Source organism: Octodon degus, unplaced genomic scaffold, assembly GCF_000260255.1.
Source record: "Octodon degus isolate 3935 unplaced genomic scaffold, OctDeg1.0 scaffold00048, whole genome shotgun sequence".
Lineage (NCBI taxonomy): Eukaryota > Metazoa > Chordata > Mammalia > Rodentia > Octodontidae > Octodon > Octodon degus.
Window position 1 is genome coordinate 10175006 of NW_004524624.1, and position 7812 is coordinate 10182817.

At 46.8% G+C, this 7812-nt stretch overlaps 1 protein-coding gene across 1 annotated transcript in view; it reads left to right on the forward strand.

Moving 5' to 3' along the window:
• Nucleotides 1-5571: 5571 nt before the first annotated feature.
• Nucleotides 5572-7812, forward strand: part of Cdc42se1 (CDC42 small effector 1) — a 17769-nt gene continuing 15528 nt past the window's right edge. The window contains exon 1 of the mRNA XM_023716499.1: nt 5572-5671. The gene's annotated coding sequence lies outside the window, so the exon portion shown is untranslated. The remainder of the gene's footprint in view (nt 5672-7812) is intronic.

The following is a 7812-nucleotide window of genomic DNA, read 5'->3' on the forward strand; positions in this document are numbered from 1 at the left end:
AAAAAAAAAAAAAAAGATTCACCCCCTTGGGCTAGGGAGATAGCTCAGTAGGATAAGTGCTTGTCTGGCAAGCTCAAGGGCCTGAGTTCAATCTCTGGTTCTGGGGGAAAAAAAAAAAAAAGATTCAAGTTTTGGGACCCGGCCAAATAGCTAGCAGATTAAAGCGCCTGCAAGGAGGCGCAGGGGCTGGGGGTTTGATTCCCCCAGCCTGCTGTGCTGGCCCCACTCCTGGGACGCACTGGGACAGGGATTGAGACCGGGCATGGTGTCGCCTGCCTGTAATCCCAGCCCTTGAGAGGCTGAAGATCACTATGAGTCTGATCTGTGTAGTGAGACTCTGTAGACCCTGTAGCAAAATACAAAAAAAAAAAAGAAAAAGGGAGGGGTAGGACTAGGGATATAGCTCAGCGGCACAAGCACTTACCTGTCAAGAGCAAGGTCCTAAGTTGGATTCCTGGTACAAAAAAAAAAAAAAAAATTAATGGGATCTCAATCAGAATACCAGCAGCATATCTCACAGATTTAGAAAAAACAATCCTAAAACTCATTTGGAAGCAGCACTCTGAGCAACAGTTCCCTCTCTGTTGAAGGAATCCAGCAGCAACCGCCCTGATCAGCAGCCCCCGCAGCTGACCCCTCCCTGCACAGCTGCACCTGGGGACCCAGCCACACTCTGTACTCTCCCACCCTCGGCCCTGGGCAACCACTGGTGCTTGCGCTCTCTGAAGCCTTGTTCTTGGCAGACAGCCACAACCCCGTCACTGAACTCTCCCCTCCCTGTGTCCCTCAAAAGATCCCACAACCTGTGGGAGAGACCCTGATCTGGTCTCTCTGCCAGAGCGGTCCCTCTCAGGTTTGTTAGGAAATAAGCCTGTCCGGTTGGACTTGTACCTGTTTCCTTTCCTCTTTCCTAATACTATTTGTGTAAGGAGAGATCTGGTTTGCTTCTAATTCCTGGAAAGCTAATGCTTCTAGAAAGTTAGATCTTTTATTTAGAAACAAGGTCTCTTTCTTGAACTCAGGCCCTTGCATTTGCCAGGGAAGTGCTTATTCCACTGGGCCATCTCCCCAGCCCTAGAAATAAGGTCTCAAAAAAAGAAAAGAAACAAAGTCTCATAATGTAGTTCATACTGGCCTCAAACTCAGGGCAATCCTCTTGCCTCAGCCTCCTCCTGGGATTACAGGCAATGTACCACCATACCTGGGTTAAGTAAAATGTTTATCTCGCTGCAACAGGTGTCTTCAGCAGGTAAACTTTAAAAAAAAAAAAAAGGCCCCCCATATAGCTCAGGGGGTTAAAGCACCTGCTTAGGAAGATGCAGTGGCCAGGGTTTCCGATCCCCGACTTCCTGTGCCGATCCCCCTCCCGGGGTGCACTGAGACAGCGATTGAGACTGGGCATGGTGGACTGCGCCTATAATCCCAGCTCTTGGGAGGCTGAACACAGGCGGATTGCTACGAGTCCAATCTACATGGTGAGACCTTGTACACCCTAAAGACCCTTACTAAAATATAAAACAAAAAACAAACAAAACACATCTATATGTACGTATGTATGTATGTATGTATGTATGTATTTGGTACAGGGTCTCACTATGCAGCTCGGACCCCTAGTGATCCACCTGTCTCGGCTTCCTAGTGCTGGGACCACAGGCGTGCGCCACTACACCCGGCTTCCATGGCCAGCATGGTGCACCCAGGGTTCTGGGAATGGCACAGCATATGGTACTGGGGGACTGAACCCAGTTTTTTGCACTTGCCAGGCAGGTGCTTAGACCACCAAGCTATCACCCCAGCCCAGCAGGTGAACTCATAATTTTTTTTTTTTTTTCAAGCAGGCACAGGGGCCAGGGGTTCAATCCGGGGCCTGCCCCCAGGGCGTGCTGAGGCAGCAATTGAGACTAGGCGTGGTGGCGAATGCCTGTAATTCCAACTCTTGGGAGGCTGTAAACAGGAGAATCACTAGGAGTCCTATCTAGTAGTAAGACCCTGAACACCCTGTAGACCTTTCCCTAAAATAAAAAAAAAAAACCAAACAAAAAACACCAAAAAAACCCTTCTTTTCCATATTGGGGACTGTGAGCCACACACACCCCTTTCAGGACTAGCCTATGCACTAAGCGCCTCGTACCCCCTTTTCAGGTAACTTTTTTTTTGAGGAACTAGGGATTGAACTCAGGCCCTTGTGCTTGCCAGGGAAGCGCTTATTCCACTGAGCCATCTCCCCAGCCCCCTCGTACCCCCTTTTCAGGACTGGCCAACACACTGAGCTGCTAGCCTTATGGACTATGACTAGGGCCATACCACCTGAATGCACTTGATCTGGTCTAGCCTTATCAGGGACTGAACCCAGAGCCTTTACATTTAGCTACAGGTCCACTCCTTTTTATTTATTTTTTATTTTAATTCTTTTGGGGTTTTCTGAGAAAGGGTCTTGATATGTAACCCAGGCTGGCCTCCAACTTGCACAATCTTTCAGTATCAGACTCCTTGACAACTTGCTTGGAGGTCCTAGCAGGGCACAGTAGTTACTCATAACCTTGACTGAGGAAATGGTCCCCTTCTCTCCAGTGTAGATGTCCTCTTTCACTTCGCACACAGCTCTAGGAGGGACGTTTGGGTATGGAGCTGTGAGCAATGGGTCACCCTCCTAGACAGCCAGATCAGCTGAACCAAGCCTTTTAATTTATGGGATGATAGATGTTGAAGCCAGATTGCCCTCACATCCTGCCTCAGCCTCCTGAGTGCTGGGATTATGGGCATACAGCACCAGATCCAGTACAGCCTTTTTTATTTTTATTTTTTATTTTATTTTTTATGAGTAGAATATATTTATTGAGGGAAAGAAAGCTCCTGTCCGAGAGAGGGACAGGAAGGGGGCCCAAGCAGGTTGTCCCCCCCCCCTTTTTATTTTTGAGACAGGGTCTCAAGATTCCACTGCCTCAGCCTCTGGAGCAGCTGGGATTAGAGGTGTTCACCACCATGTCTCACTATGTAAAATACTTTGGAGCAGTCCATTTTTCCACTGCAATTTACTTTTGTGTGTGTGTGTGTGTGTGTGTGTGTGTGTGTGTAACCAGGGATTGAACTCAGGCCCTTGTGCTTGCCAGGCAAGCACTTATTCTACTGAGCCATCTCCCCGGCCCTGCAATTTACTTTTAAACATATATTTATCATTTTTCTTTAATTATATTGTGAGTCAGATATCCACACCATTAAATGGCAACTGAATGGAATACATCATTTCGTTCTTCAAACAAACCATGAAAAATCTTATTTCTTATTATAGAAGTATAATTTAAGCTATAGATGTAGAATGTAAACAGGGTGTTAAATTTATCATACTGATATAAAAAAAAGGCCACCTAAAAGATGTCTGAGGCTCTTTCCTCCTACCCTCACTCCTTCATTTTTTTGGTTTTTGTTTGGTTGTTTGTTTTGAGACAGGTTCTTGCTATGCAAGTTAGGATAGCCTTATTTTGTAGTCTAAGCTGGTCTCAAACTTCCTGCTTCAGCCTCTCAAGTGTGTGCACCAGCACACCTGGCTACTCTTTAGACTTTACCTGAAGCAACTATTTCAAGTAAAAGTTATTTACTTGCAGTACCAGGGATTGAACTCATGACCCCGTGCTTGCCAGTCGGGTACTTATTCTACTAAGCTATCTCCCCAACCCTTATTTATATTTTTTGTGGTACCTGGGCTGAACTCAGGACTTTGAGCTTGCAAGGCAGGAACTTATGGTGCTGAGCTATATCACTGGCTACTTCTTCTTCTTCTTTTTTTTCGGGGTGGGGGGGAACTGGGGATTGAACTCAGGCCCTTGAGCTTGCCAGGGAAGCACTTATTCTGCTGAGCCATCTCTCCGGCCCCATAATCATGTTCATTAAAAGAAATTTGTACTTATACATGATACTTCTTGATTCCCCCCTACTTCTTGGAGATAGGGACTTGTGATGTAGTACAGGCTGGCCTAAGTCACTATGTACCTCACTTTCCCCATGGATAGTGAGAAGACAGATGTGGTCTAAATTGTCTCCTAAGACCCTCTCACCCTCCACTGGGGTTCAACCCTGGTCCTCACATCTGGTAGGCAAATGTCTGACCTCTGAGGCACATCTCCAACCCTGCCTCCTAGGATTCTGAAGATGAATAAAATGAAAAAGCACTAACTTTCCCTCCCTAATTAAAAACAAGAACTCTCAATAAGTGTGTTTTAACAACCACGAAATGCTTGCGCTCTTAACAAAGTCCTCTATTACCAAAGAATATTTTTGTTTACGCAAGAATTTGGGTGGCAAAGCAAGTATGAAAATACATGCTTAAGAACATGTCTACGGGGCTGGGTGGACCCAGCACGATGAAAACAGGACCACAAAGTTAAACTGCAGCAGGTACGTCCCAGGGTGCCTTTTTCCACGGCCAGGCCGGGGGCGGAGAGCCAGCTGGAGGGCAGCCTTTAGGAGAAGAGGCAAGGGAAGGGACTGGCGGCTGAAAGAAACCTGCGAGAACAGAAGGAAACTGAAAGGAGGAAAAGAGCAACCAAACGACAGAATCCATGGTCCGGCAATCGCCTGTCTGGCACGCGTCCCCACGGGCGGCCAGCTGTGCAAACAACTGAGCAGAAGCGAGGTGGAGTGCTTGCCGCTCTTGTTCAGATTACCGAGCTCACTCAGTCTTCAGCGTATTACTGGACTTCGAGAACTGGAGTCCCGGTTTCCTCCCACCGCCAATCCCCAGGGCGCCGCATCCGTTCCTTAGGAGCCGGGTCCCGGCGCCCGCAACCCTCGGGCCGCCGACGCCGCCCCCTAGCGGTCACCGCCGTGGCCCCGGCTTCGCGCGGTCCAGCTCCCCAGCCCCAGGTCCTACACCCACCCCCGTCTTTACCTACTCCAGTCCCCTCCCCTTCCTCTCCAGGGCATCCCCTTCCTCTCCGTCCCCCTCCCCCCCGCCTCGATGAGGGGCGCGCTCGGTGAGCACCCAGAAGTCCCGGCAGGACTGGGAAGTACCACGATTTCTCACGGCACCGTGCGCTCCAGCCCCGATGCCCGAGTCCGCGCATCTCTTCCCCCCTCACCTCCTCGTCCCGGACGCTGCCGGCTGCGCTTTCGCCGAGCCCGCCAGTTTGGTCTCGTTTTCTTCTCTAGTTAAGACTCCCTGTTAGTGCCGGTTACTTTTTGGCCTTTTGATGTTTGCATATTTTGGGGGCCTTTACCCCCCCCTCGTGGAGAAATGGAGGCAACAAAATGGCGGACCCGGAAGTGAAGGCTCCTCGAGTACACATTTTGGCGGAGGAATCTGTGGAGGAAAATTGGTTAGAAAAACCCACGTTTCTCTTTGAACGTAAAAGTGCTATGCTTCTTAAGTTTATATGTTAAGTAATGAAGGTCTGTTGAGCCGGACAAGTGTGTATGAGCGAGATCCCAGGAGGGACTATTTTAGTGAGGCGGAGGATTATTGATTACGTGTTTTACGATTGTATAGTTCCGGTAAGGGACGGACCTTGAAGGTGGTTTTGGCGCCAAGAACGCAGCAAACCGCTAAAGAGAAGTCAAGATTGTTTGTGTCTGGAGTTTCAGTTCTACCTCTCGGCAGCTTCTTCAGCGGAGCTAGCGTTATGGTTGATGGAAAGAACCTTGCTTCGTTGGCCGAAATTCGAGTGACGCTTAAGGGGTGGGTATTTCTGGCTTAGCCCGTGAATTAGGCTCTGTTGCTGGTGAAACAAAATACCCGTTTCATATTCCTTCTGCAAGTCCGGAAGATGGAGCATGGTTTTGCAAATCCATTTTGTTACTTACGAGTTGATCCCGTCGCCACCCACCAGTTTTCATGGTTAAAGGTCATGAAGATACCAGCAAAGCCCTTCTGAAAAAGAAATCCTCACTTGGCATTCCTGGCTCCATGCTTTATATTAAACTTTGGTTTTGTTGGTGGGTCTTTTTCTTGTGCAAACTTATTTAAATCCTACGGATGTTACCTTTATTTATAGTATTGTCCGATACTATTCATATTATTTGTGAGGAGAGTCCAAATTAAAGGGTTGTTTGGGTTTTTTTTTTTTTTTTTTTTACTAAGGCTTGAACCACGTATCTTCACCGTGAGCTACATCCCTGCCGCCCTCATCCCCTTTTCCAGGCAGGATCTAAGTCGCTAAATTAGAATCATTTTGTGTGTGTCTTTTTGAGACAGGGTCTTGCCGTTCAGGCTGGCCTTGAGCTCACTTTGTAGCCCATGCTGGTCTCCGGCTGTCAGGGATCCTCCTGCCTCAGCTTCCCAAGTACAGGAATTACAGGCTTGTGCCACCAATCCTGGGTCTAAACGAGAATCTTGAATGCTATCCTCTTATACTATGTCTGAGTTAGTGTTCTTCATTTAGTAGGAACACAAAAACTTTTCTTCCCCCCATCCCCAGGCCTAAACCTTTGCGGTGAGCTGTCTCCTATCTTTTTGTTTGTTTGTTTTTTAATGTGGTACCGGGGATTGAACTCAAGAGCCTGTGCTTGCCGTCAAGTGCTTATTCTACTAAGCTATCTCCTCAGCCCTCCCTTTACACTTTTTAATTTTACTTTTTGGGTACCAGGAATTGAACTCAGGGCTTCGCACTTGCCAGGCAGGCGTTGTGCCACTGAGCTACATCCCTGGCCCACATTTTTAAGTTTTAAATAGTTTTGGGATGAGATGAGTTACAAATAAGTAGATAACATTAGGGTGAATTAGTTTACATTTGAGGCACCTAGGAAAATATTATCAGAAATATTTTGGTAATCAGTAGACAAGCATAAGAATAGTCAAAGCTTTCTGACACTTTCTTTAATAAGAGTTCAGGGCCTGTGAGAGAGCTCAGCAGACTAAGGGCTTGCTTAGGGCAAGCTTAGGGACCTGGGTTTGATTCTGGCACCACATGGCCAAGCCAGCCCCACCCCTGGGCCCCTGGGTGCACCGAGCAGGCCACCAAGACCAGGCATGGCGCATACCTGTAATCCCAGTGCTGGGAAGACTGAAAACAGGACAGCCACTAGGAGTCTGAGCTGCATAGTGAGACCCTGTACCAAATGTATTTTAAAAAGTAGTATCACCCTTTTGTATCTGTTCAACATGAAGTTCACCACTTAATGTGTAAATCTACTTAAGTCATTCATAGTTCAGTATTACATAAAATGTATAAGCTGAATGTAAAAGTGTTAAGGCCTATACAGAGAAAAAACTAGACTCCACTACTGGGACTGAGTGTTTTTATTAAATAACAATCAAATGGCAGCAAAATTAAGCAATAATTTTGGAAGTGGGGACAAGGTGTAGGGTCAAATGGCAACTGTTCATTTCATGGCCTTAAAGTAGTTGGAGAACTGGGCCTGAGGACCACTGATCAGTATTACATACTACAAACGCAGGAGGGCAAGACTAAAATACTAAAGACCAAACACTATCCCCTTTAGAAGACATTCAAAACTGTACACATTATCCTACCAGGCCGCAAGATATCTTAAGATTTGAAATCTGCACACCTGTAATTCCAGCACTCAGGAGGCTGAGGCAGCAGGATTGTTGTGAGTTTGAGACCAGCCTGGGCTACAAAGTGAGTTCAAGGCCAGCCTGAGCTACATAGCAAGATCCTCTCTCAAAAAGAAAAAAAAAAAAGATGTGAAGTCTCATTTTTCTCAGCAAGTTTTCAACCCAGTTAGGGGCAAAGTTGTAAAATGAATACACTGAATATACATTCTTTTACAAAACAAAAACCTTAAGTATTTCTGAAATGATTAGTACTTTCCCCTATTTTCATTTTCCATAAGGTTCTGTTTCCTCTTGTTTTATAC